The sequence below is a fragment of the Schistocerca cancellata genome, chromosome 5 (assembly GCF_023864275.1).
Source record: "Schistocerca cancellata isolate TAMUIC-IGC-003103 chromosome 5, iqSchCanc2.1, whole genome shotgun sequence".
NCBI classification, from domain to species: domain Eukaryota; kingdom Metazoa; phylum Arthropoda; class Insecta; order Orthoptera; family Acrididae; genus Schistocerca; species Schistocerca cancellata.
The window spans coordinates 840299397-840327065 of record NC_064630.1 but is presented as its reverse complement, the minus strand read 5'-3'; the positions used below and the strand labels follow the sequence as shown (position 1 = coordinate 840327065).

Sequence of the window (27669 nt, the reverse complement as noted above, 5' to 3'; positions counted from 1 at the left end):
GACTTTGCTCGACTGCCGCTCGCTGCCGCTCGGGTCGCGGCCCATATGACAGCACAAGCACGAGAAACATCTGCGAGACGGGACAGAAGACACAGAATTTTTGTTTACAAATTTGCACATGTACACTGCTACAAAACAATAAGCCCGGACGTATTTCGGAACATTTCTGCCGCTTAATACTGTTTTGTTATTTCCAGAGACACTTTGGAAATCTTCCTTGGCACACGCTTCTTCAAACTGAGTTCCCTAATATCGTATCTTTTGTTTATTACAACAGATTTAAGTCATTGTGGAAACATCTTTGTCGCATCGGAAAGGTAGCGTGAAGAGACGGCTGGCAGGGCTGGCGACAAGAAAGCAAAATATGAAGACAGCCAGAGGTCCCAGGCAGTCGCCGATCCGAATACTAACGTTGTTGCTTAACTTGGGTGATGGCACGAGAACGGTTGTTTTTTTTTTTTATTTATTTATTTAGTTACTTTTCGGAATTTAGCACTGCTACGTAACAGTAGGCTCTGGCGCATTTCAAGAACACATCTGTCGATTGGTAGTGTTTTGTCATTTTCAACGAGTTCCTAGCACTCTTCCTTCGCGCATTCTTACTCAAACCGAGTTCATTACCGTAATTTCGTATCTTACGTTTAATACAGTACTTTAAAATGCTTGTGGAAGCATCTTTGTCGACACCTGAAAGTTATTATGAAAAGAGGCCTGGCAGGTGTAGCGACGTAAAAATGAAAAAATGAGAAAGAGCCAACAGCACGCGGTGTTCCCAGGCGGTCACCCATCCAAGTACTAACCGCGCCCGATGTTGCTTAACTTCGGTGATCGGACGAGAACTGGTGTAGTCAACATGGTATGGCCGTTGGCGTCCTTATACTGTAGCCGCACCACGGAAGAAGCATTCGCCTCTTCTCCCAACACACGCAATCGCCGCTTTCCGTGGCACATTTGACGCAAAGCGCGTCTTTCCACCTCGAAGGTGGCGCGGAGTGCGCGCTCGCCTCGGCGTCTCATAGGCGACTGCCGAACGTAGGTGAGACGCACAACACAGCTGCTCGATGCACCGCCTGTCATTCGTTTGGTGCGTGCGGCCTCCGACACCCACTGGCGACGCGCCTTGTTCCTGTTATCCGGCGCGGGGCTTGCGCGCGGCCGGGCGGCGGGGGCACTGCGCGGGGTGTTGCAGTGTCCTGCTGGACCGACGGAAGCTTTCTCACCTGCCTGACACACGCCGCGCTTCCAGATTTATGCGTAATTTGCGCGGTGCATTTGCATTCGCGCCTGTCCCCCCTCCCGTCCCGACTTGTCCCGACTTTGCTCGACTGCCGCTCGCTGCCGCTCGGGTCGCGGCCCATATGACAGCACAAGCACGAGAAACATCTGCGAGACGGGACAGAAGACACAGAATTTTTGTTTACAAATTTGCACATGTACACTGCTACAAAACAATAAGCCCGGACGTATTTCGGAACATTTCTGCCGCTTAATACTGTTTTGTTATTTCCAGAGACACTTTGGAAATCTTCCTTGGCACACGCTTCTTCAAACTGAGTTCCCTAATATCGTATCTTTTGTTTATTACAACAGATTTAAGTCATTGTGGAAACATCTTTGTCGCATCGGAAAGGTAGCGTGAAGAGACGGCTGGCAGGGCTGGCGACAAGAAAGCAAAATATGAAGACAGCCAGAGGTCCCAGGCAGTCGCCGATCCGAATACTAACGTTGTTGCTTAACTTGGGTGATGGCACGAGAACGGTTGTTTTTTTTTTTTATTTATTTATTTAGTTACTTTTCGGAATTTAGCACTGCTACGTAACAGTAGGCTCTGGCGCATTTCAAGAACACATCTGTCGATTGGTAGTGTTTTGTCATTTTCAACGAGTTCCTAGCACTCTTCCTTCGCGCATTCTTACTCAAACCGAGTTCATTACCGTAATTTCGTATCTTACGTTTAATACAGTACTTTAAAATGCTTGTGGAAGCATCTTTGTCGACACCTGAAAGTTATTATGAAAAGAGGCCTGGCAGGTGTAGCGACGTAAAAATGAAAAAATGAGAAAGAGCCAACAGCACGCGGTGTTCCCAGGCGGTCACCCATCCAAGTACTAACCGCGCCCGATGTTGCTTAACTTCGGTGATCGGACGAGAACTGGTGTAGTCAACATGGTATGGCCGTTGGCGTCGTTATACTGTAGCCGCACCACGGAAGAAGCATTCGCCTCTTCTCCCAACACACGCAATCGCCGCTTTCCGTGGCACATTTGACGCAAAGCGCGTCTTTCCACCTCGAAGGTGGCGCGGAGTGCGCGCTCGCCTCGGCGTCTCATAGGCGACTGCCGAACGTAGGTGAGACGCACAACACAGCTGCTCGATGCACCGCCTGTCATTCGTTTGGTGCGTGCGGCCTCCGACACCCACTGGCGACGCGCCTTGTTCCTGTTATCCGGCGCGGGGCTTGCGCGCGGCCGGGCGGCGGGGGCACTGCGCGGGGTGTTGCAGTGTCCTGCTGGACCGACGGAAGCTTTCTCACCTGCCTGACACACGCCGCGCTTCCAGATTTATGCGTAATTTGCGCGGTGCATTTGCATTCGCGCCTGTCCCCCCTCCCGTCCCGACTTGTCCCGACTTGTCCCGACTTGTCCCGACTTGTCCCGACTTGTCCCGACTTGTCCCGACTTGTCCCGACTTGTCCCGACTTGTCCCGACTTGTCCCGACTTTGCTCGACTGCCGCTCGCTGCCGCTCGGGTCGCGGCCCATATGACAGCACAAGCACGAGAAACATCTGCGAGACGGGCGCGGGCCTGACCGGCGTGTCCGAGACGCCGTGGGCGGCCGTTCGGAGCTACTAGAGCAGCGCTGTGCCGTGCCATGGAAAGGTGCGAAACCAAGGACAGAAGACACAGAATTTTTGTTTACAAATTTGCACATGTACACTGCTACAAAACAATAAGCCCGGACGTATTTCGGAACATTTCTGCCGCTTAATACTGTTTTGTTATTTCCAGAGACTTTTGGAAATCTTCCTTGGCACACGCTTCTTCAAACTGAGTTCCCTAATATCGTATCTTTTGTTTATTACAACAGATTTAAGTCATTGTGGAAACATCTTTGTCGCATCGGAAAGGTAGCGTGAAGAGACGGCTGGCAGGGCTGGCGACAAGAAAGCAAAATATGAAGACAGCCAGAGGTCCCAGGCAGTCGCCGATCCGAATACTAACGTTGTTGCTTAACTTGGGTGATGGCACAAGAACGGTTGTTTTTTTTTTCATTTATTTATTTAGTTACTTTTCGGAATTTAGCACTGCTACGTAACAGTAGGCTCTGGCGCATTTCAAGAACACATCTGTCGATTGGTAGTGTTTTGTCATTTTCAACGAGTTCCTAGCACTCTTCCTTCGCGCATTCTTACTCAAACCGAGTTCATTACCGTAATTTCGTATCTTACGTTCAATACAGTACTTTAAAATGCTTGTGGAAGCATCTTTGTCGACACCTGAAAGTTATTATGAAAAGAGGCCTGGCAGGTGTAGCGACGTAAAAATGAAAAAATGAGAAAGAGCCAACAGCACGCGGTGTTCCCAGGCGGTCACCCATCCAAGTACAAACCGCGCCCGATGTTGCTTAACTTCGGTGATCGGACGAGAACTGGTGTAGTCAACATGGTATGGCCGTTGGCGTCCTTATACTGTAGCCGCACCACGGAAGAAGCATTCGCCTCTTCTCCCAACACACGCAATCGCCGCTTTCCGTGGCACATTTGACGCAAAGCGCGTCTTTCCACCTCGAAGGTGGCGCGGAGTGCGCGCTCGCCTCGGCGTCTCATAGGCGACTGCCGAACGTAGGTGAGACGCACAACACAGCTGCTCGATGCACCGCCTGTCATTCGTTTGGTGCGTGCGGCCTCCGACACCCACTGGCGACGCGCCTTGTTCCTGTTATCCGGCGCGGGGCTTGCGCGCGGCCGGGCGGCGGGGGCACTGCGCGGGGTGTTGCAGTGTCCTGCTGGACCGACGGAAGCTTTCTCACCTGCCTGACACACGCCGCGCTTCCAGATTTATGCGTAATTTGCGCGGTGCATTTGCATTCGCGCCTGTCCCCCCTCCCGTCCCGACTTGTCCCGACTTTGCTCGACTGCCGCTCGCTGCCGCTCGGGTCGCGGCCCATATGACAGCACAAGCACGAGAAACATCTGCGAGACGGGACAGAAGACACAGAATTTTTGTTTACAAATTTGCACATGTACACTGCTACAAAACAATAAGCCCGGACGTATTTCGGAACATTTCTGCCGCTTAATACTGTTTTGTTATTTCCAGAGACACTTTGGAAATCTTCCTTGGCACACGCTTCTTCAAACTGAGTTCCCTAATATCGTATCTTTTGTTTATTACAACAGATTTAAGTCATTGTGGAAACATCTTTGTCGCATCGGAAAGGTAGCGTGAAGAGACGGCTGGCAGGGCTGGCGACAAGAAAGCAAAATATGAAGACAGCCAGAGGTCCCAGGCAGTCGCCGATCCGAATACTAACGTTGTTGCTTAACTTGGGTGATGGCACGAGAACGGTTGTTTTTTTTTTTTTATTTATTTATTTAGTTACTTTTCGGAATTTAGCACTGCTACGTAACAGTAGGCTCTGGCGCATTTCAAGAACACATCTGTCGATTGGTAGTGTTTTGTCATTTTCAACGAGTTCCTAGCACTCTTCCTTCGCGCATTCTTACTCAAACCGAGTTCATTACCGTAATTTCGTATCTTACGTTTAATACAGTACTTTAAAATGCTTGTGGAAGCATCTTTGTCGACACCTGAAAGTTATTATGAAAAGAGGCCTGGCAGGTGTAGCGACGTAAAAATGAAAAAATGAGAAAGAGCCAACAGCACGCGGTGTTCCCAGGCGGTCACCCATCCAAGTACTAACCGCGCCCGATGTTGCTTAACCTCGGTGATCGGACGAGAACTGGTGTAGTCAACATGGTATGGCCGTTGGCGTCCTTATACTGTAGCCGCACCACGGAAGAAGCATTCGCCTCTTCTCCCAACACACGCAATCGCCGCTTTCCGTGGCACATTTGACGCAAAGCGCGTCTTTCCACCTCGAAGGTGGCGCGGAGTGCGCGCTCGCCTCGGCGTCTCATAGGCGACTGCCGAACGTAGGTGAGACGCACAACACAGCTGCTCGATGCACCGCCTGTCATTCGTTTGGTGCGTGCGGCCTCCGACACCCACTGGCGACGCGCCTTGTTCCTGTTATCCGGCGCGGGGCTTGCGCGCGGCCGGGCGGCGGGGGCACTGCGCGGGGTGTTGCAGTGTCCTGCTGGACCGACGGAAGCTTTCTCACCTGCCTGACACACGCCGCGCTTCCAGATTTATGCGTAATTTGCGCGGTGCATTTGCATTCGCGCCTGTCCCCCCTCCCGTCCCGACTTGTCCCGACTTGTCCCGACTTGTCCCGACTTGTCCCGACTTGTCCCGACTTGTCCCGACTTGTCCCGACTTTGCTCGACTGCCGCTCGCTGCCGCTCGGGTCGCGGCCCATATGACAGCACAAGCACGAGAAACATCTGCGAGACGGGCGCGGGCCTGACCGGCGTGTCCGAGACGCCGTGGGCGGCCGTTCGGAGCTACTAGAGCAGCGCTGTGCCGTGCCATGGAAAGGTGCGAAACCAAGGACAGAAGACACAGAATTTTTGTTTACAAATTTGCACATGTACACTGCTACAAAACAATAAGCCCGGACGTATTTCGGAACATTTCTGCCGCTTAATACTGTTTTGTTATTTCCAGAGACACTTTGGAAATCTTCCTTGGCACACGCTTCTTCAAACTGAGTTCCCTAATATCGTATCTTTTGTTTATTACAACAGATTTAAGTCATTGTGGAAACATCTTTGTCGCATCGGAAAGGTAGCGTGAAGAGACGGCTGGCAGGGCTGGCGACAAGAAAGCAAAATATGAAGACAGCCAGAGGTCCCAGGCAGTCGCCGATCCGAATACTAACGTTGTTGCTTAACTTGGGTGATGGCACAAGAACGGTTGTTTTTTTTTTATTTATTTATTTAGTTACTTTTCGGAATTTAGCACTGCTACGTAACAGTAGGCTCTGGCGCATTTCAAGAACACATCTGTCGATTGGTAGTGTTTTGTCATTTTCAACGAGTTCCTAGCACTCTTCCTTCGCGCATTCTTACTCAAACCGAGTTCATTACCGTAATTTCGTATCTTACGTTCAATACAGTACTTTAAAATGCTTGTGGAAGCATCTTTGTCGACACCTGAAAGTTATTGTGAAAAGAGGCCTGGCAGGTGTAGCGACGTAAAAATGAAAAAATGAGAAAGAGCCAACAGCACGCGGTGTTCCCAGGCGGTCACCCATCCAAGTACTAACCGCGCCCGATGTTGCTAAACTTCGGTGATCGGACGAGAACTGGTGTAGTCAACATGGTATGGCCGTTGGCGTCCTTATACTGTAGCCGCACCACGGAAGAAGCATTCGCCTCTTCTCCCAACACACGCAATCGCCGCTTTCCGTGGCACATTTGACGCAAAGCGCGTCTTTCCACCTCGAAGGTGGCGCGGAGTGCGCGCTCGCCTCGGCGTCTCATAGGCGACTGCCGAACGTAGGTGAGACGCACAACACAGCTGCTCGATGCACCGCCTGTCATTCGTTTGGTGCGTGCGGCCTCCGACACCCACTGGCGACGCGCCTTGTTCCTGTTATCCGGCGCGGGGCTTGCGCGCGACCGGGCGGCGGGGGCACTGCGCGGGGTGTTGCAGTGTCCTGCTGGACCGACGGAAGCTTTCTCACCTGCCTGACACACGCCGCGCTTCCAGATTTATGCGTAATTTGCGCGGTGCATTAGCATTCGCGCCTGTCCCCCCTCCCGTCCCGACTTGTCCCGACTTGTCCCGACTTGTCCCGACTTGTCCCGACTTGTCCCGACTTGTCCCGACTTGTCCCGACTTGTCCCGACTTGTCCCGACTTGTCCCGACTTGTCCCGACTTTGCTCGACTGCCGCTCGCTGCCGCTCGGGTCGCGGCCCATATGACAGCACAAGCACGAGAAACATCTGCGAGACGGGCGCGGGCCTGACCGGCGTGTCCGAGACGCCGTGGGCGGCCGTTCGGAGCTACTAGAGCAGCGCTGTGCCGTGCCATGGAAAGGTGCGAAACCAAGGACAGAAGACACAGAATTTTTGTTTACAAATTTGCACATGTACACTGCTACAAAACAATAAGCCCGGACGTATTTCGGAACATTTCTGCCGCTTAATACTGTTTTGTTATTTCCAGAGACACTTTGGAAATCTTCCTTGGCACACGCTTCTTCAAACTGAGTTCCCTAATATCGTATCTTTTGTTTATTACAACAGATTTAAGTCATTGTGGAAACATCTTTGTCGCATCGGAAAGGTAGCGTGAAGAGACGGCTGGCAGGGCTGGCGACAAGAAAGCAAAATATGAAGACAGCCAGAGGTCCCAGGCAGTCGCCAATCCGAATACTAACGTTGTTGCTTAACTTGGGTGATGGCACGAGAACGGTTGTTTTTTTTTTTATTTATTTATTTAGTTACTTTTCGGAATTTAGCACTGCTACGTAACAGTAGGCTCTGGCGCATTTCAAGAACACATCTGTCGATTGGTAGTGTTTTGTCATTTTCAACGAGTTCCTAGCACTCTTCCTTCGCGCATTCTTACTCAAACCGAGTTCATTACCGTAATTTCGTATCTTACGTTCAATACAGTACTTTAAAATGCTTGTGGAAGCATCTTTGTCGACACCTGAAAGTTATTATGAAAAGAGGCCTGGCAGGTGTAGCGACGTAAAAATGAAAAAATGAGAAAGAGCCAACAGCACGCGGTGTTCCCAGGCGGTCACCCATCCAAGTACTAACCGCGCCCGATGTTGCTTAACGTCGGTGTTCGGAAAAGGAACCGGTGTAGTCAACATGGTATGGCCATTGGCGTCCTTATACTGTAGCCGCACCACGGAAGAAGCATTCGCCTCTTCTCCCAACACACGCAATCGCCGCTTTCCGTGGCACATTTGACGCAAAGCGCGTCTTTCCACCTCGAAGGTGGCGCGGAGTGCGCGCTCGCCTCGGCGTCTCATAGGCGACTGCCGAACGTAGGTGAGACGCACAACACAGCTGCTCGATGCACCGCCTGTCATTCGTTTGGTGCGTGCGGCCTCCGACACCCACTGGCGACGCGCCTTGTTCCTGTTATCCGGCGCGGGGCTTGCGCGCGGCCGGGCGGCGGGGGCACTGCGCGGGGTGTTGCAGTGTCCTGCTGGACCGACGGAAGCTTTCTCACCTGCCTGACACACGCCGCGCTTCCAGATTTATGCGTAATTTGCGCGGTGCATTTGCATTCGCGCCTGTCCCCCCTCCCGTCCCGACTTGTCCCGACTTGTCCCGACTTGTCCCGACTTGTCCCGACTTGTCCCGACTTGTCCCGACTTGTCGTCCCGACTTGTCCCGACTTGTCCCGACTTGTCCCGACTTGTCCCGACTTGTCCCGACATGTCCCGACTTGTCCCGACTTGTCCCGACTTTGCTCGACTGCCGCTCGCTGCCGCTCGGGTCGCGGCCCATATGACAGCACAAGCACGAGAAACATCTGCGAGACGGGCGCGGGCCTGACCGGCGTGTCCGAGACGCCGTGGGCGGCCGTTCGGAGCTACTAGAGCAGCGCTGTGCCGTGCCATGGAAAGGTGCGAAACCAAGGACAGAAGACACAGAATTTTTGTTTACAAATTTGCACATGTACACTGCTACAAAACAATAAGCCCGGACGTATTTCGGAACATTTCTGCCGCTTAATACTGTTTTGTTATTTCCAGAGACACTTTGGAAATCTTCCTTGGCACACGCTTCTTCAAACTGAGTTCCCTAATATCGTATCTTTTGTTTATTACAACAGATTTAAGTCATTGTGGAAACATCTTTGTCGCATCGGAAAGGTAGCGTGAAGAGACGGCTGGCAGGGCTGGCGACAAGAAAGCAAAATATGAAGACAGCCAGAGGTCCCAGGCAGTCGCCGATCCAAATACTAACGTTGTTGCTTAACTTGGGTGATGGCACGAGAACGGTTGTTTTTTTTTTTTATTTATTTATTTAGTTACTTTTCGGAATTTAGCACTGCTACGTAACAGTAGGCTCTGGCGCATTTCAAGAACACATCTGTCGATTGGTAGTGTTTTGTCATTTTCAACGAGTTCCTAGCACTCTTCCTTCGCGCATTCTTACTCAAACCGAGTTCATTACCGTAATTTCGTATCTTACGTTCAATACAGTACTTTAAAATGCTTGTGGAAGCATCTTTGTCGACACCTGAAAGTTATTATGAAAAGGGGCCTGCCAGGTGTAGCGACGTAAAAATGAAAAAATGAGAAAGAGCCAACAGCACGCGGTGTTCCCAGGCGGTCACCCATCCAAGTACTAACCGCGCCCGATGTTGCTTAACTTCGGTGATCGGACGAGAACTGGTGTAGTCAACATGGTATGGCCGTTGGCGTCCTTATACTGTAGCCGCACCACGGAAGAAGCATTCGCCTCTTCTCCCAACACACGCAATCGCCGCTTTCCGTGGCACATTTGACGCAAAGCGCGTCTTTCCACCTCGAAGGTGGCGCGGAGTGCGCGCTCGCCTCGGCGTCTCATAGGCGACTGCCGAACGTAGGTGAGACGCACAACACAGCTGCTCGATGCACCGCCTGTCATTCGTTTGGTGCGTGCGGCCTCCGACACCCACTGGCGACGCGCCTTGTTCCTGTTATCCGGCGCGGGGCTTGCGCGCGGCCGGGCGGCGGGGGCACTGCGCGGGGTGTTGCAGTGTCCTGCTGGACCGACGGAAGCTTTCTCACCTGCCTGGCACACGCCGCGCTTCCAGATTTATGCGTAATTTGCGCGGTGCATTTGCATTCGCGCCTGTCCCCCCTCCCGTCCCGACTTTGCTCGACTGCCGCTCGCTGCCGCTCGGGTCGCGGCCCATATGACAGCACAAGCACGAGAAACATCTGCGAGACGGGCGCGGGCCTGACCGGCGTGTCCGAGACGCCGTGGGCGGCCGTTCGGAGCTACTAGAGCAGCGCTGTGCCGTGCCATGGAAAGGTGCGAAACCAAGGACAGAAGACACAGAATTTTTGTTTACAAATTTGCACATGTACACTGCTACAAAACAATAAGCCCGGACGTATTTCGGAACATTTCTGCCGCTTAATACTGTTTTGTTATTTCCAGAGACACTTTGGAAATCTTCCTTGGCACACGCTTCTTCAAACTGAGTTCCCTAATATCGTATCTTTTGTTTATTACAACAGATTTAAGTCATTGTGGAAACATCTTTGTCGCATCGGAAAGGTAGCGTGAAGAGACGGCTGGCAGGGCTGGCGACAAGAAAGCAAAATATGAAGACAGCCAGAGGTCCCAGGCAGTCGCCGATCCGAATACTAACGTTGTTGCTTAACTTGGGTGATGGCACGAGAACGGTTGGTTTTTTTTTTATTTATTTATTTAGTTACTTTTCGGAATTTAGCACTGCTACGTAACAGTAGGCTCTGGCGCATTTCAAGAACACATCTGTCGATTGGTAGTGTTTTGTCATTTTCAACGAGTTCCTAGCACTCTTCCTTCGCGCATTCTTACTCAAACCGAGTTCATTACCGTAATTTCGTATCTTACGTTTAATACAGTACTTTAAAATGCTTGTGGAAGCATCTTTGTCGACACCTGAAAGTTATTATGAAAAGAGGCCTGCCAGGTGTAGCGACGTAAAAATGAAAAAATGAGAAAGAGCCAACAGCACGCGGTGTTCCCAGGCGGTCACCCATCCAAGTACTAACCGCTCCCGATGTTGCTTAACTTCGGTGATCGGACGAGAACCGGTGTAGTCAACATGGTATGGCCGTTGGAGTTCTTATACTGTAGCCGCACCACGGAAGAAGCATTCGCCTCTTCTCCCAACACACGCAATCGCCGCTTTCCGTGGCACATTTGACGCAAAGCGCGTCTTTCCACCTCGAAGGTGGCGCGGAGTGCGCGCTCGCCTCGGCGTCTCATAGGCGACTGCCGAACGTAGGTGAGACGCACAACACAGCTGCTCGATGCACCGCCTGTCATTCGTTTGGTGCGTGCGGCCTCCGACACCCACTGGCGACGCGCCTTGTTCCTGTTATCCGGCGCAGGGCTTGCGCGCGGCCGGGCGGCGGGGGGACTGCGCGGGGTGTTGCAGTGTCCTGCTGGACCGAAGGAAGCTTTCTCACCTGTCTGGCACACGCCGCGCTTCCAGATTTATGCGTAATTTGCGCGGTGCATTTGCATTCGCGCCTGTCTGGGCTGCGCTTGGCTTGGCTGGGCTGGGCTGGGCTGGGCTGCGCTGGGCTGGGCTGGACGTGAGTGGGCTGGGCTGAGCTGTCTCCAAAACTTTCATGTCCATGAACATTAGGTACTCCTGTACCATCATGCAGCATGGCCACAGTTAGACAAAAATTACCGTTAGTAGAGGAATGGTTAATGTCGATGCTAATGTTAAGTCTACATCCACAGAAAACACAGGGTCCGTCGACAAGTGCAGTAGCAGCAACGTTCTTCACAGCATTCTTCTTCTTGTCTGCAGCAGATGTTGAGAATTCAATGTTCTCGATGGATAGGTTACGTTAGGTTAGGTTAGGTTAGGTTAGGTTAAGGTTAGGTTAGATTAGGATTGGTTAGGGTAGGGAAGGTTAGGTTAGGTTAGGTTAGGTTACGATAGCTTAGCTTACATTAGCTTAGCTTAGGCTGGGCTGGACTGGGCTGAGCTGGGCTGAGCTGGGCTGTGCTGGGCTGGGCTGGGCTGGGCTGGGCTGGGCTGGGCTGGACTTGGCTGGGCCAGGCTGGGCTGGGCTGAGCTGTGTTGGGTTGTGCTGCGCTGGGATGGACTGACCTGGGCTGGGCTGGGCTGGGCTGGGCTGGGCTGGGATGGTTTGGTCTGGGCTGGGCTGGGCTGTGATCGGGTGGGCTGTGCTAGGCTGCGCTGGGCTGGACTGGGCTGGGCTGGGCTAGGCTGAGCTGGGCTGGGCAGGGCTGTGCTGGGCTGGACTGGCTTGGGCTGGGGTGGGCTGTGCTGGGCTGGGCTGGGCTGTGCTGGGCTGGACTGGCTTGGGCTGGGCTGGGCTGTGCTGGGCTGGGCTGGGCTGCTCCGGGCTGGGCTGTGCTGGGATGGTTTGGTCTGGGCTGGGCTGGGCTGTGATCGGGTGGGCTGTGCTAGGCTGCGCTGGGCTGGACTGGGCTGGGCTGGGCTAGGCTGAGCTGGGCTGGGCAGGGCTGTGCTGGGCTGGACTGGCTTGGGCTGGGGTGGGCTGTGCTGGGCTGGGCTGGGCTGGGCTGGGCTGGGCTGGGCTAGGCTGGGCTGGGATCGGATGGGCTGGGCTGGGCTGTGCTGGGCTGGACTGGGCTGGACTGAGTGTGGCTGGCCTGTTCTGGGCTGGGCTGGGCAGGGCTGGGCTTGGCTGGGCTCGGCTGGGCTGTGCTGGTCGGGGCTGGGCTGAGTGTTCCTGGGCTGTGCTGGGTTTGGCTGGGCTGGGCTGGACAGGTTTGGGCTGGGCTTGGCTTGGCTGTATTGTCTGGACAGGGCTGGGCTGGGCTGGGCTGGGCTGGGCTGGGCTGGGCTGAGCTGGGTTGGGCTGGGCAGCGCTGGGATGGACTGACCTGTGCTGGGCTGGGCTGGGCTGGGCTGGGCTCGGCTGGGCTGGGCTGGGCTGTGCTGTGATGGCCTGGGATGGGCTGAGCTGATCTGGGCTGTGCTGGGCTGGTCTGGGCTGGGCTGGGCTGGGCTGGGCTGGTCTGGGCTTAGCTGGGCTGGGCTGGGCTGGGCTGGTCTGGTCTGGGCTGGTCTGGGCTGGGCTGGGCTGGGTTGATCTAAGCTGGGCTGGGCTGGGTTGGGCTGGGCTGGGCTGGACAGTGTTGGGCTGGGTTGGGCTGGGCTCGGCTGGGCTGGACAGGGCTGGGCTGGGGTGGGCTGGGCTGGGCTGGGCTGGACTGGGCTGGGCTGAGCTGTGCTGTCTGCAAAAGCTTCAAGTCCATGAACATTATATACTCCTGTAACACCATGTACCATGGCGACAGTTAGCCACCCATTACCATGAGTAAAGGAATGGTTAATGTCGATGCTAAAGTTAAGTCTACATCCACAGAAAGCATAGGGTTCGTCGACAAGTGCAGTAGCAGCAACGTTTTTCACAGCATTCTTCTTCTTGTCTGCAGATGTTGAGAATTCAATTTTCTCGATGGATAGGTTACGTTAGGTTAGGTTAGGTTAGGTTAGGTTAAGGTTAGGTTAGGTTAAGGTTGGGTTAGGTTAGGTTAGGATGGGGTAGGTTAGGTTAAGTTTGGTTAGGTTAGCTTAGCTTATATTAGCTTAGCTTGGCCTGGGCTGGGCTGGGCTGGGCTGGGCTGGGCTTGGCTGGGCTGGCCTGGGCTGGGGTAGGCTGGGCTGGGCAGGGCTGGGCTGGGCTGAGCTGGGCTGGGCTCGGCTGTGCTGGGCTGGGCTGGGCTGGGCTGCGCTGGGCTGGGCTTGACTGGGCTGGGCTGGGCTGTCTCCAAAACTTTCAAGTTTATGAGCATTAGGTAATCCTGTACCATCATGTACCATGGCGACAGTTAGACAACCATTACCATGAGTAAAGGAATGGTTAATGTCGATGCTAAAGTTAAGTCTACATCCACAGAAAACACAGGGTCCGTCGACAAGTGCAGTAGCAGCAACGTTCTTCACAGCATTCTTCTTCTTGTCAACAGATGTTGAGAATTCAATGTTCTCGATGGGTAGGTTACGTTAGGTTACGTTATGTTAGGTTAGGTTAAGGTTAGGTTAGGTTAGGTTGGGATAGGATAGGTTAGGTTATGTTAGGTTAGGTTAGGTTAGCTTAGCTTATATTAGCTTAGCTTGGGCTGGGCTGGGCTGGGCTAGGCTGGGCTGAGCTGGGCTGGGCTGGACTGGGCTGGGCTAGGCTGGGCTGTGCTTGGCTGGGTTGGGCTGGGCTGGGCTGGGCTGTGCTTGGCCGGGCTGGGCTTGGGCTGGGCTGGGCTGTGCTCTCTACAAAGCTTTCAAGTCCATGAACATTAGGTACTCCTGTACCTCCATGTACCATGGCGACACTTAGCCAACCATGACCATGAGTAAAGGAATGGTTAATGTCAATGATTAAGCTAAGTCCACATCCACAGAAAACACAATGTCCGTCGACAAGTGCAGTAGCAGCAACGTTCTTCACTGCATTCTTCGTCTTGTATGCTACACATGTTGAGAATTCAATGTTCTCGATGGATAGGTTACGTTAGGTTGGGTTAGGTTAGGTTAGGTTAGGTTAAGGTTAAGTTAGGTTAGGTTAGGTTAGTATAGGGTAGGTTAGGTTAGGATAGGTTACGTTAGGTTAGCTTAGCTTATATTAGCTTATCTTAGGCTGGGTTGGACTGTGCTGTGCTGTGCTGGGCTGGGCTGGGCTGGGCTGGGCTGGGTTGGGCTTGGCTGGGCTGGGATGGGCTGGGATGGGCTGGGCTGGGCTGGGCTAGGCTGGGCTGGACTGGGCTTGGCTGGGCTGTGCTGTCTCCAAAAGCTTCAAGTCCATGAACATTATATACTCCTGTACCACCATGTACCATGGCGACAGTTAGCCACCCATTACCATGAGTAAAGGTATGGTTAATGTCGATGCTAAAGTTAAGTCTACATCCACAGAAAACACAGGGTTCGTCGACAAGTGCAGTAGCTGCAACGTTCTTCACGGCATTCTTCTTCTTGTCTGCAGATGTTGAGAATTCAATGTTCTCGATGGATAGGTTACGTTAGGTTAGGTTAGGTTAGGTTAGGTTATGGTTAGGTTAGGTTAAGGTTAGGTTAGGTTAGGTTAGGATGGGGTAGGTTAGGTTAGGTTTGGTTAGGTTAGCTTAGCTTATATTAGCTTAGCTTGGCCTGGGCTGGGCTGGGCTGGGCTGGGCTGGGCTTGGCTGGGCTGGCCTGGGCTGGGGTGGGCTGGGCTGGGCTGGGGTGGGCTGGGCTGGGCAGGGCTGGGCTGGGCTGGGCTGGGCTGGGCTGTGCTGGGCTGGGCTTGACTGGGCAGGGCTGGGCTGGGCTTGGCAGGGCTGGACTTGGCTGGGCTGGGCTGGGCTGTCTCCAAAACTTTCAAGTCCATGGGCATTAGGTAATCCTGTACCATCATGTACCATGCGACACTTAGACAACCATTACCATGGGTAAAGGAATGGTTAATGTCGACGCTAAAGTTAAGTCTACATCCACAGAAAACACAGGGTCCGTCGACAAGTGCAGTAGCAGCAACGTTCTTCACAGCATTCTTCTTCTTGTCAAAAGAAGTTGAGATTTCAATGTTCTCGATGGATAGGTTACGTTAGGTTACGTTATGTTATGTTAGGTTAAGGTTAGGTTACGTTAGGTTGGGATAGGATAGGTTAGGTTATGTTAGGTTAGGTTAGGTTAACTTAGCTTATATTAGCTTAGCTTGGGCTGGGCTGGGCTGGGCTAGGCTGGGCTGAGCTGCGCTGGGCCTGGCTGGGCTGGGCTGGGCTAAGCTGGGCTGGGCTGGGCTGGCCTGGGCTGTGCTTGGCTGGGTTGGGCTGGGCTGGGCTGGGCTGTGCTGGGCCGGGCTGGGCTTGAGCTGGGCTGGGCTGTGCTCTCTACAAAGCTTTCAAGACCATGAACATTAGGTACTCCTGTACCTCCATGTACCATGGCGATACTCAGCCAACCATTACCATGAGTAAAGGAATGGTTAATGTCAATGATTAAGCTAAGTCCACATCCACAGAAAACACAGGGTCCGTCGACAAGTGCAGTAGCAGCAACGTTCTTCACTGCATTCTTCGTCTTGTCTGCAACACATGTTGAGAATTCAATGTTCTCGATGGATAGGTAACGTTAGGTTAGGTTAGTTTAGGTTAGGTTAGGTTAAGGTTAAGTTAGGTTAGGTTAGGTTAGTATAGGGTAGGTTAGGTTAGGATAGGTTACGTTAGGTTAGCTTAGCTTATATTAGCTTAGCTTGGCCTGGGCTGGGCTGGGCTGGGCTGGGCTGGGCTTGGCTGGGCTGGCCTGGGCTGGGGTGGGCTGGGCTGGGCTGGGGTGGGCTGGGCTGGGCAGGGCTGGGCTGGGCTGGGCTGGGCTGGGCTGTGCTGGGCTGGGCTTGACTGGGCAGGGCTGGGCTGGGCTTGGCAGGGCTGGACTTGGCTGGGCTGGGCTGGGCTGTCTCCAAAACTTTCAAGTCCATGGGCATTAGGTAATCCTGTACCATCATGTACCATGCGACACTTAGACAACCATTACCATGGGTAAAGGAATGGTTAATGTCGACGCTAAAGTTAAGTCTACATCCACAGAAAACACAGGGTCCGTCGACAAGTGCAGTAGCAGCAACGTTCTTCACAGCATTCTTCTTCTTGTCAAAAGAAGTTGAGATTTCAATGTTCTCGATGGATAGGTTACGTTAGGTTACGTTATGTTATGTTAGGTTAAGGTTAGGTTACGTTAGGTTGGGATAGGATAGGTTAGGTTATGTTAGGTTAGGTTAGGTTAGCTTAGCTTATATTAGCTTAGCTTGGGCTGGGCTGGGCTGGGCTAGGCTGGGCTGAGCTGCGCTGGGCCTGGCTGGGCTGGGCTGGGCTAAGCTGGGCTGGGCTGGGCTGGCCTGGGCTGTGCTTGGCTGGGTTGGGCTGGGCTGGGCTGGGCTGTGCTGGGCCGGGCTGGGCTTGAGCTGGGCTGGGCTGTGCTCTCTACAAAGCTTTCAAGACCATGAACATTAGGTACTCCTGTACCTCCATGTACCATGGCGACACTCAGCCAACCATTACCATGAGTAAAGGAATGGTTAATGTCAATGATTAAGCTAAGTCCACATCCACAGAAAACACAGGGTCCGTCGACAAGTGCAGTAGCAGCAACGTTCTTCACTGCATTCTTCGTCTTGTCTGCAACACATGTTGAGAATTCAATGTTCTCGATGGATAGGTTACGTTAGGTTACGTTATGTTATGTTAGGTTAAGGTTAGGTTACGTTAGGTTGGGATAGGATAGGTTAGGTTATGTTAGGTTAGGTTAGGTTAGCTTAGCTTATATTAGCTTAGCTTGGGCTGGGCTGGGCTGGGCTAGGCTGGGCTGAGCTGCGCTGGGCCTGGCTGGGCTGGGCTGGGCTATGCTGCGCTGGGCTGGGCTGGGCTGGGCTGGGCTGGGCTGGACTTGGCTGGGCCAGGCTGGGCTGGGCTGAGCTGTGTTGGGCTGTGCTGCGCTGGGATGGACTGACCTGGGCTGGGCTGGGCTGGGCTGGACGGGGCTGGGCTGAGCTGGGCTGGGCTGGGCTGGGCTGGGCTGGGCTGGGCTGGGCTGGTCTGGGCTGGGCTGTGCTGGGATGGTTTGGGCTGGGCTGGGCTGGGCTGGGCTGGGCTGTGATCAGATGGGCTGTGCTAGGCTGTGCTGGGCTGGACTGGGCTGGGCTGGGCTAGGCTGAGCTGGGCTGGGCTGTGCTGTGCTGGGCTGGACTGGCTTGGGCTGGGCTGGGCTGTGCTGGGCTGGGCTGGGCTGGGCTGGATTGGGCTGCTCCGGGCTGGGCTGTGCTGGGATGGTTTGGGCTGGGCTGGGCTGGGCTGGGCTGGGCTGTGATTGGATGGGCTGTGCTAGGCTGTGATGGGCTGGACTGGGCTGGGCTGGGCTAGGTTGAGCTGGGCTGGGCTGGGCTGTGCTGCGCTGGACTGGCTTGGGCTGGGCTGGACTGGGCTGGGCTGGGCTGAGCTGGGTTGGGCTGGGCAGCGCTGGGATGGACTGACCTGTGCTGGGCTGGGCTGGGCTGGGCTGGGCTGGTCTGGTCTGGGCTGGTCTGGGCTGGGTTGGGCTGGGTTGATCTAAGCTGGGCTGGGCTGGGTTGGGCTGGGCTGGGCTGGACAGTGTTGGGCTGGGTTGGGCTGGGCTCGGCTGGGCTGGACAGGGCTGGGCTGGGGTGGGCTGGGCTGGGCTGGGCTGGACTGGGCTGGGCTGAGCTGTGCTGTCTGCAAAAGCTTCAAGTCCATGAACATTATATACTCCTGTAACACCATGTACCATGGCGACAGTTAGCCACCCATTACCATGAGTAAAGGAATGGTTAATGTCGATGCTAAAGTTAAGTCTACATCCACAGAAAACATAGGGTTCGTCGACAAGTGCAGTAGCAGCAACGTTTTTCACAGCATTCTTCTTCTTGTCTGCAGATGTTGAGAATTCAATTTTCTCGATGGATAGGTCACGTTAGGTTAGGTTAGGTTAGGTTAGGTTAAGGTTAGGTTAGGTTAAGGTTAGGTTAGGTTAGGTTAGGTTAGGTTAGGATGGGGTAGGTTAGGTTAAGTTTGGTTAGGTTAGCTTAGCTTATATTAGCTTAGCTTCGCCTGGGCTGGGCTGGGCTGGGCTGGGCTGGGCTTGGCTGGGCTGGCCTGGGCTGGGGTAGGTTGGGCTGGGCAGGGCTGGGCTGGGCTGGGCTGGGCTGGGCTCGGCTGGGCTGGGCTGGGCTGGGCTGGGCTGCGCTGGGCTGGGCTTGACTGGGCTGGGCTGGGCTGTCTCCAAAACTTTCAAGTTTATGAGCATTAGGTAATCCTGTACCATCATGTACCATGGCGACAGTTAGACAACCATTACCATGAGTAAAGGAATTGTTAATGTCGATGCTAAAGTTAAGTCTACATCCACAGAAAACACAGGGTCCGTCGACAAGTGCAGTAGCAGCAACGTTCTTCACAGCATTCTTCTTCTTGTCAACAGATGTTGAGAATTCAATGTTCTCGATGGGTAGGTTACGTTAGGTTACGTTATGTTAGGTTAGGTTAAGGTTAGGTTAGGTTAGGTTGGGATAGGATAGGTTAGGTTATGTTAGGTTAGGTTAGGTTAGCTTAGCTTATATTAGCTTAGCTTGGGCTGGGCTGGGCTGGGCTAGGCTGGGCTGAGCTGGGCTGGGCTGGACTGGGCTGGGCTGGGCTGGGCTGTGCTTGGCTGGGTTGGGCTGGGCTGGGCTGGGCTGTGCTTGGCCGGGCTGGGCTTGGGCTGGGCTGGGCTGTGCTCTCTACAAAGCTTTCAAGTCCATGAACATTAGGTACTCCTGTACCTCCATGTACCATGGCGACACTTAGCCAACCATGACCATGAGTAAAGGCATGGTTAATGTCAATGATTAAGCTAAGTCCACATCCACAGAAAACACAATGTCCGTCGACAAGTGCAGTAGCAGCAACGTTCTTCACTGCATTCTTCGTCATGTATGCAACACATGTTGAGAATTCAATGTTCTCGATGGATAGGTTACGTTAGGTTGGGTTAGGTTAGGTTAGGTTAGGTTAAGGTTAAGTTAGGTTAGGTTAGGTTAGTATAGGGTAGGTTAGGTTAGGATAGGTTACGTTAGGTTAGCTTAGCTTATATTAGCTTATCTTAGGCTGGGTTGGACTGTGCTGTGCTGTGCTGGGCTGGGCTGGGCTGGGCTGGGCTGGGTTGGGCTTGGCTGGGCTGGGATGGGCTGGGATGGGCTGGGCTGGGCTGGGCTAGGCTGGGCTGGACTAGGCTTGGCTGGGCTGTGCTGTCTCCAAAAGCTTCAAGTCCATGAACATTATATACTCCTGTACCACCATGTACCATGGCGACAGTTAGCCACCCATTACCATGAGTAAAGGTATGGTTAATGTCGATGCTAAAGTTAAGTCTACATCCACAGAAAACACAGGGTTCGTCGACAAGTGCAGTAGCAGCAACGTTCTTCACAGCATTCTTCTTCTTGTCTGCAGATGTTGAGAATTCAATGTTCTCGATGGATAGGTTACGTTAGGTTAGGTTAGGTTAGGTTAGGTTATGGTTAGGTTAGGTTAAGGTTAGGTTAGGTTAGGTTAGGATGGGGTAGGTTAGGTTAGGTTTGGTTAGGTTAGCTTAGCTTATATTAGCTTAGCTTGGCCTGGGCTGGGCTGGGCTGGGCTGGGCTGGGCTTGGCTGGGCTGGCCTGGGCTGGGGTGGGCTGGGCTGGGCTGGGGTGGGCTGGGCTGGGCTCGGCTGGGCTGGGCTGGGCTGGGCTTGGCTGGGCTGGGCTGGGCTTGACTGGGCAGGGCAGGGCTGGGCTTGGCAGGGCTGGACTTGGCTGGGCTGGGCTGGGCTGTCTCCAAAACTTTCAAGTCCATGGGCATTAGGTAATCCTGTACCATCATGTACCATGCGACAGTTAGACAACCATTACCATGGGTAAAGGAATGGTTAATGTCGACGCTAAAGTTAAGTCTACATCCACAGAAAACACAGGGTCCGTCGACAAGTGCAGTAGCAGCAACGTTCTTCACAGCATTCTTCTTCTTGTCAAAAGAAGTTGAGATTTCAATGTTCTCGATGGATAAGTTACGTTAGGTTACGTTATGTTATGTTAGGTTAAGGTTAGGTTAGGTTAGGTTGGGATAGGAGAGGTTAGGTTATGTTAGGTTAGGTTAGGTTAGCTTAGCTTATATTAGCTTAGCTTGGGCTGGGCTGGGCTGGGCTAGGCTGGGCTGAGCTGGGCTGGGCCTGGCTGGGCTGGGCTGGGCTAAGCTGGGCTGGGCTGGGCTGGCCTGGGCTGTGTTTGGCTGGGTTGGGCTGGGCTGGGCTGGGCTGTGCTGGGCTGGGCTGGGCTTGGGCTGGGCTGGGCTGTGCTCTCTAGAAAGCTTTCAAGTCCATGAACATTAGGTACTCCTGTACCTCCATGTACCATGGCGACACTCAGCCAACCATTACCATGAGTAAAGGAATGGTTAATGTCAATGATTAAGCTAAGTCCACATCCACAGAAAACACAGGGTCCGTCGACAAGTGCAGTAGCAGCAACGTTCTTCACTGCATTCTTCGTCTTGTCTGCAACACATGTTGAGAAATCAATGTTCTCGATGGATAGGTAACGTTAGGTTAGGTTAGTTTAGTTTAGGTTAGGTTAAGGTTAAGTTAGGTTAGGTTAGGTTAGTATAGGGTAGGTTAGGTTAGGATAGGTTACGTTAGGTTAGCTTAGCTTATATTAGCTTATCTTAGGCTGGGTTGGACTGTGCTGTGCTGTGCTGGGCTGGGCTGGGCTATGCTGCGCTGGGCTGGGCTGGGCTGGGCTGGGCTGGGCTGGACTTGGCTGGGCCAGGCTGGGCTGGGCTGAGCTGTGTTGGGCTGTGCTGCGCTGGGATGGACTGACCTGGGCTGGGCTGGGCTGGGCTGGGCGGGGCTGGGCTGAGCTGGGCTGGGCTGGGCAGGGCTGGGCTGGGCTGGGCTGGGCTGGTCTGGGCTGGGCTGTGCTGGGATGGTTTGGGCTGGACTGGGCTGGGCTGGGCTGGGCTGTGATCGGATGGGCTGTGCTAGGCTGTGCTGGGCTGGACTGGGCTGGGCTGGGCTAGGCTGAGCTGGGCTGGGCTGGGCTGTGCTGGGCGGGACTGGCTTGGGCTGGGCTGGGCTGTGCTGGGCTGGGCTGGGCTGGGCTGGGCTGGGCTGCTCCGGGCTGGGCTGTGCTGGGATGGTTTGGGCTGGGCTGGGCTGGGCTGGGCTGGGCTGTGATCGGATGGGCTGTGCTAGGCTGTGATGGGCTGGACTGGGCTGGGCTGGGCTAGGCTGAGCTGGGCTGGGCTGGGCTGGGCTGGGCTGGACTGGCTTGGGCTGGGCTGGACTGGGTTGGGCTGGGCTGGGCTGGGCTGGGATCGGATGGGCTGTGCTGGGCTGTGCTGGGCTGGACTGGGCTGGACTGAGTGTGGCTGGCCTTTTCTGGGCTGGGCTGGGCAGGGCTGGGCTCGGCTGGGCTCGGCTGGGCTGTGCTGGTCGGGGCTGGGCTGAGTGTTCCTGGGCTGTGCAGGGTTGGGCTGGGCTGGGCTGGACAGGGTTGGGCTGGGCTTGGCATGGCTGTATGGTCTGGACAAAGCTGGGCTGGGCTGGGCTGGGCTGGGCTGGGCTGAGCTGGGTTGGGCTGGGCAGCGCTGGGATGGACTGACCTGTGCTGGGCTGGGCTGGGCTGGGCTGGGCTCGGCTGGGGTGGGCTGGGCTGTGCTGTGATGGCCTGGGATGGGCTGAGCTGGGCTGGGCTGTGCTGGGCCGGGCTGGGCTGGGCTGGGCTGGGCTGGGCTGGTCTGGGCTTGGCTGGGCTGGGCTGGGCTGGGCTGGGCTGGTCTGGTCTGGGCTGGTCTGGGCTGGGCTGGGCTGGGTTGATCTAAGCTGGGTTGGGCTGGGTTGGGCTGGGCTGGGCTGGACAGTGTTGGGCTGGGTTGGGCTGGGCTCGGCTGGGCTGGACAGGGCTGGGCTGGGGTGGGCTGGGCTGGGCTGGGCTGGACTGGGCTGGGCTGAGCTGTGCTGTCTGCAAAAGCTTCAAGTCCATGAACATTATATACTCCTGTAACACCATGTACCATGGCGACAGTTAGCCACCCATTACCATGAGTAAAGGAATGGTTAATGTCGATGCTAAAGTTAAGTCTACATCCACAGAAAACATAGGGTTCGTCGACAAGTGCAGTAGCAGCAACGTTTTTCACAGCATTCTTCTTCTTGTCTGCAGATGTTGGGAATTCAATTTTCTCGATGGATAGGTTACATTAGGTTAGGTTAGGTTAGGTTAGGTTAAGGTTAGGTTAGGTTAAGGTTAGGTTAGGTTAGGTTAGGATGGGGTAGGTTAGGTTAAGTTTGGTTAGGTTAGCTTAGCTTATATTAGCTTAGCTTGGCCTGGGCTGGGCTGGGCTGGGCTGGGCTGGGCTTGGCTGGGCTGGCCTGGGCTGGGGTAGGCTGGGCTGGGCAGGGCTGGGCTGGGCTGGGCTGGGCTGGGCTCGGCTGGGCTGGGCTGGGCTGGGCTGGGCTGCGCTGGGCTGGGCTTGACTGGGCTGGGCTGGGCTGTCTCCAAAACTTTCAAGTTTATGAGCATTAGGTAATCCTGTACCATCATGTACCATGGCGACAGTTAGACAACCATTACCATGAGTAAAGGAATTGTTAATGTCGATGCTAAAGTTAAGTCTACATCCACAGAAAACACTGGGTCCGTCGACAAGTGCAGTAGCAGCAACGTTCTTCACAGCATTCTTCTTCTTGTCAACAGAAGTTGAGAATTCAATGTTCTCGATGGGTAGGTTACGTTAGGTTACGTTATGTTAGGTTAGGTTAAGGTTAGGTTAGGTTAGGTTGGGATAGGATAGGTTAGGTTATGTTAGGTTAGGTTAGGTTAGCTTAGCTTATATTAGCTTAGCTTGGGCTGGGCTGGGCTGGGCTAGGCTGGGCTGAGCTGGGCTGGGCTGGACTGGGCTGGGCTGGGCTGGGCTGTGCTTGGCTGGGTTGGGCTGGGCTGGGCTGGGCTGTGCTTGGCCGGGCTGGGCTTGGGCTGGGCTGGGCTGAGCTCTCTACAAAGCTTTCAAGTCCATGAACATTAGGTACTCCTGTACCTCCATGTACCATGGCGACACTTAGCCAACCATGACCATGAGTAAAGGAATGGTTAATGTCAATGATTAAGCTAAGTCCACATCCACAGAAAACACAATGTCCGTCGACAAGTGCAGTAGCAGCAACGTTCTTCACTGCATTCTTCGTCTTGTATGCAACACATGTTGAGAATTCAATGTTCTCGATGGATAGGTTACGTTAGGTTGGGTTAGGTTAGGTTAGGTTAGGTTAAGGTTAAGTTAGGTTAGGTTAGGTTAGTATAGGGTAGGTTAGGTTAGGATAGGTTACGTTAGGTTAGCTTAGCTTATATTAGCTTATCTTAGGCTGGGTTGGACTGTGCTGTGCTGTGCTGGGCTGGGCTGGGCTGGGCTGGGCTGGGTTGGGCTTGGCTGGGCTGGGATGGGCTGGGATGGGCTGGGCTGGGCTGGGCTAGGCTGGGCTGGACTGGGCTTGGCTGGGCTGTGCTGTCTCCAAAAGCTTAAAGTCCATGAACATTAAATACTCCTGTACCACCATGTACCATGGCGACAGTTAGCCACCCATTACCATGAGTAAAGGTATGGTTAATGTCGATGCTAAAGTTAAGTCTACATCCACAGAAAACACAGGGTTCGTCGACAAGTGCAGTAGCAGCAACGTTCTTCACAGCATTCTTCTTCTTGTCTGCAGATGTTGAGAATTCAATGTTCTCGATGGATAGGTTACGTTAGGTTAGGTTAGGTTAGGTTAGGTTATGGTTAGGTTAGGTTAAGGTTAGGTTAGGTTAGGTTAGGATGGTGTAGGTTAGGTTAGGTTTGGTTAGGTTAGCTTAGCTTATATTAGCTTAGCTTGGCCTGGGCTGGGCTGGGCTGGGCTGGGCTGGGCTTGGCTGGGCTGGCCTGGGCTGGGGAGGGCTGGGCTGGGCTGGGCTGGGCTGGGCTGGGCTCGGCTGGGCTGGGCTGGGCTGGGCTGGGCTGGGCTGGGCTTGACTGGGCAGGGCTGGGCTGGGCTTGGCAGGGCTGGATTGGCTGGGCTGGGCTGGGCTGTCTCCAAAACTTTCAAGTCCATGGGCATTAGGTAATCCTGTACCATCATGTACCATGCGACAGTTAGACAACCATTACCATGGGTAAAGGAATGGTTAATGTCGACGCTAAAGTTAAGTCTACATCCACAGAAAACACAGGGTCCGTCGACAAGTGCAGTAGCAGCAACGTTCTTCACAGCATTCTTCTTCTTGTCAAAAGATGTTGAGATTTGAATGTTCTCGATGGATAGGTTACGTTAGGTTACGTTATGTTATGTTAGGTTAAGGTTAGGTTAGGTTAGGTTGGGATAGGATAGGTTAGGTTATGTTAGGTTAGGTTAGGTTAGCTTAGCTTATATTAGCTTAGCTTGGGCTGGGCTTGGCTGGGCTAGGCTGGGCTGAGCTGGGCTGGGCCTGGCTGGGCTGGGCTGGGCTAAGCTGGGCTGGGCTGGGCTGGCCTGGGCTGTGTTTGGCTGGGTTGGGCTGGGCTGGGCTGGGCTGTGCTGGGCCGGGCTGGGCTTGGGCTGGGCTGGGCTGTGCTCTCTACAAAGCTTTCAAGTCCATGAACATTAGGTACTCCTGTACCTCCATGTACCATGGCGACACTCAGCCAACCATTACCATGAGTAAAGGAATGGTTAATGTCAATGATTAAGCTAAGTCCACATCCACAGAGAACACAGGGTCCGTCGACAAGTGCAGTAGCAGCAACGTTCTTCACTGCATTCTTCGTCTTGTCTGCAACACATGTTGAGAATTCAATGTTCTCGATGGATAGGTAACGTTAGGTTAGGTTAGTTTAGGTTAGGTTAGGTTAAGGTTAAGTTAGGTTAGGTTAGGTTAGTATAGGGTAGGTTAGGTTAGGATAGGTTACGTTAGGTTAGCTTAGCTTTTATTAGCTTATCTTAGGCTGGGTTGGACTGTGCTGTGCTGTGCTGGGCTGGGCTGGGCTATGCTGCGCTGGGCTGGGCTGGGCTGGGCTGGGCTGGGCTGGACTTGGTTGGGCCAGGCTGGGCTGGGCTGAGCTGTGTTGGGCTGTGCTGCGCTGGGATGGACTGACCTGGGCTGGGCTGGGCTGGGCTGGGCGGGGCTGGGCTGAGCTGGGCTGGGCTGGGCAGGGCTGGGCTGGGCTGGGCTGGGCTGGTCTGGGCTGGGCTGTGCTGGGATGGTTTAGGCTGGGCTGGGCTGGGCTGGGCTGGGCTGTGATCGGATGGGCTGTGCTAGGCTGTGCTGGGCTGGACTGGGCTGGGCTGGGCTAGGCTGAGCTGGGCTGGGCTGGGCTGTGCTGGGCGGGACTGGCTTGGGCTGGGCTGGGCTGTGCTGGGCTGGGCTGGGCTGGGCTGGGCTGGGCTGCTCCGGGCTGGGCTGTGCTGGGATGGTTTGGGCTGGGCTGGTCTGGGCTGGGCTGGGCTGTGATCGGATGGGCTGTGCTAGGCTGTGATGGGCTGGACTGGGTTCGGCTGGGCTAGGCTGAGCTGGGCTGGGCTGGGCTGTGCTGGGCTGGACTGGCTTGGGCTGGGCTGGACTGGGCTGGGCTGGGCTGGGCTGGGCTGGGCTGGGCTGGGCTAGGCTGGGCTGGGATCGGATGTGCTGTGCTGGGCTGTGCTGGGCTGGACTGGGCTGGACTGAGTGTGGCTGGCCTTTTCTGGGCTGGGCTGGGCAGGGCTGGGCTCGGCTGGGCTCGGCTGGGCTGTGCTGGTCGGGGCTGGGCTGAGTGTTCCTGGGCTGTGCAGGGTTGGGCTGGGCTGGGCTGGACAGGGTTGGGCTGGGCTTGGCTTGGCTGTATGGTCTGGACAAAGCTGGGCTGGGCTGGGCTGGGCTGGGCTGAGCTGGGTTGGGCTGGGCAGCGCTGGGATGGACTGACCTGTGCTGGGCTGGGCTGGGCTGGGCTGGGCTCGGCTGGGGTGGGCTGGGCTGTGCTGTGATGGCCTGGGATGGGCTGAGCTGGGCTGGGCTGTGCTGGGCTGGGCTGGGCTGGGCTGGGCTGGGCTGGTCTGGGCTTGGCTGGGCTGGGCTGGGCTGGGCTGGGCTGGTCTGGTCTGGGCTGGTCTGGGCTGGGCTGGGCTGGGTTGATCTAAGCTGGGTTGGGCTGGGTTGGGCTGGGCTGGGCTGGACAGTGTTGGGCTGGGTTGGGCTGGGCTCGGCTGGGCTGGACAGGGCTGGGCTGGGGTGGGCTGGGCAGGGCTGGGCTGGACTGGGCTGGGCTGAGCTGTGCTGTCTGCAAAAGCTTCAAGTCCATGAACATTATATACTCCTGTAACACCATGTACCATGGCGACAGTTAGCCACCCATTACCATGAGTAAAGGAATGGTTAATGTCGATGCTAAAGTTAAGTCTACATCCACAGAAAACATAGGGTTCGTCGACAAGTGCAGTAGCAGCAACGTTTTTCACAGCATTCTTCTTCTTGTCTGCAGATGTTGAGAATTCAATTTTCTCGATGGATAGGTTACATTAGGTTAGGTTAGGTTAGGTTAGGTTAAGGTTAGGTTAGGTTAAGGTTAGGTTAGGTTAGGTTAGGATGGGGTAGGTTTGGTTAAGTTTGGTTAGGTTAGCTTAGCTTATATTAGCTTAGCTTGGCCTGGGCTGGGCTGGGCTGGGCTGGGCTGGGCTTGGCTGGGCTGGCCTGGGCTGGGGTAGGCTGGGCTGGGCAGGGCTGCGCTGGGCTGGGCTGGGCTGGGCTCGGCTGGTCTGGGCTGGGCTGGGCTGGGCTGCGCTGGGCTGGGCTTGACTGGGCTGGGCTGGGCTGTCTCCAAAACTTTCAAGTTTATGAGCATTAGGTAATCCTGTACCATCATGTACCATGGCGACAGTTAGACAACCATTACCATGAGTAAAGGAATTGTTAATGTCGATGCTAAAGTTAAGTCTACATCCACAGAAAACACTGGGTCCGTCGACAAGTGCAGTAGCAGCAACGTTCTTCACAGCATTCTTCTTCTTGTCAACAGATGTTGAGAATTCAATGTTCTCGATGGGTAGGTTACGTTAGGTTACGTTATGTTAGGTTAGGTTAAGGTTAGGTTAGGTTAGGTTGGGATAGGATAGGTTAGGTTATGTTAGGTTAGGTTAGGTTAGCTTAGCTTATATTAGCTTAGCTTGGGCTGGGCTGGGCTGGGCTAGGCTGGGCTGAGCTGGGCTGGGCTGGACTGGGCTGGGCTGGGCTGGGCTGTGCTTGGCTGGGTTGGGCTGGGCTGGGCTGGGCTGTGCTTGGCCGGGCTGGGCTTGGGCTGGGCTGGGCTGTGCTCTCT

General features: G+C 54.6%; 8 non-coding genes across 8 annotated transcripts; all 8 read right to left on the bottom strand.

Annotated features, from left to right (window-relative positions):
- Positions 1 to 751: 751 nt before the first annotated feature.
- Positions 752 to 870, bottom strand: LOC126189572 (5S ribosomal RNA). The gene has a single exon (XR_007538074.1). It is a non-coding gene; the product is annotated as a 5S ribosomal RNA (ribosomal RNA).
- A 1194-nt stretch (positions 871 to 2064) lies between these two features.
- LOC126189571 (5S ribosomal RNA) lies at positions 2065 to 2183 on the bottom strand. Its single transcript, XR_007538073.1, has one exon. It is a non-coding gene; the product is annotated as a 5S ribosomal RNA (ribosomal RNA).
- A 1378-nt stretch (positions 2184 to 3561) lies between these two features.
- LOC126189633 (5S ribosomal RNA) lies at positions 3562 to 3680 on the bottom strand. The gene has a single exon (XR_007538133.1). It is a non-coding gene; the product is annotated as a 5S ribosomal RNA (ribosomal RNA).
- Positions 3681 to 4875: 1195 nt separating this feature from the next.
- On the bottom strand, positions 4876 to 4994 carry LOC126189647 (5S ribosomal RNA). Its single transcript, XR_007538146.1, has one exon. It is a non-coding gene; the product is annotated as a 5S ribosomal RNA (ribosomal RNA).
- A 1348-nt stretch (positions 4995 to 6342) lies between these two features.
- LOC126189666 (5S ribosomal RNA) lies at positions 6343 to 6461 on the bottom strand. The gene has a single exon (XR_007538165.1). It is a non-coding gene; the product is annotated as a 5S ribosomal RNA (ribosomal RNA).
- Positions 6462 to 7850: 1389 nt separating this feature from the next.
- On the bottom strand, positions 7851 to 7970 carry LOC126189674 (5S ribosomal RNA). The gene has a single exon (XR_007538172.1). It is a non-coding gene; the product is annotated as a 5S ribosomal RNA (ribosomal RNA).
- A 1433-nt stretch (positions 7971 to 9403) lies between these two features.
- Positions 9404 to 9522, bottom strand: LOC126189570 (5S ribosomal RNA). The gene has a single exon (XR_007538072.1). It is a non-coding gene; the product is annotated as a 5S ribosomal RNA (ribosomal RNA).
- A 1279-nt stretch (positions 9523 to 10801) lies between these two features.
- Positions 10802 to 10920, bottom strand: LOC126189668 (5S ribosomal RNA). The gene has a single exon (XR_007538167.1). It is a non-coding gene; the product is annotated as a 5S ribosomal RNA (ribosomal RNA).
- Positions 10921 to 27669: the final 16749 nt, after the last annotated feature.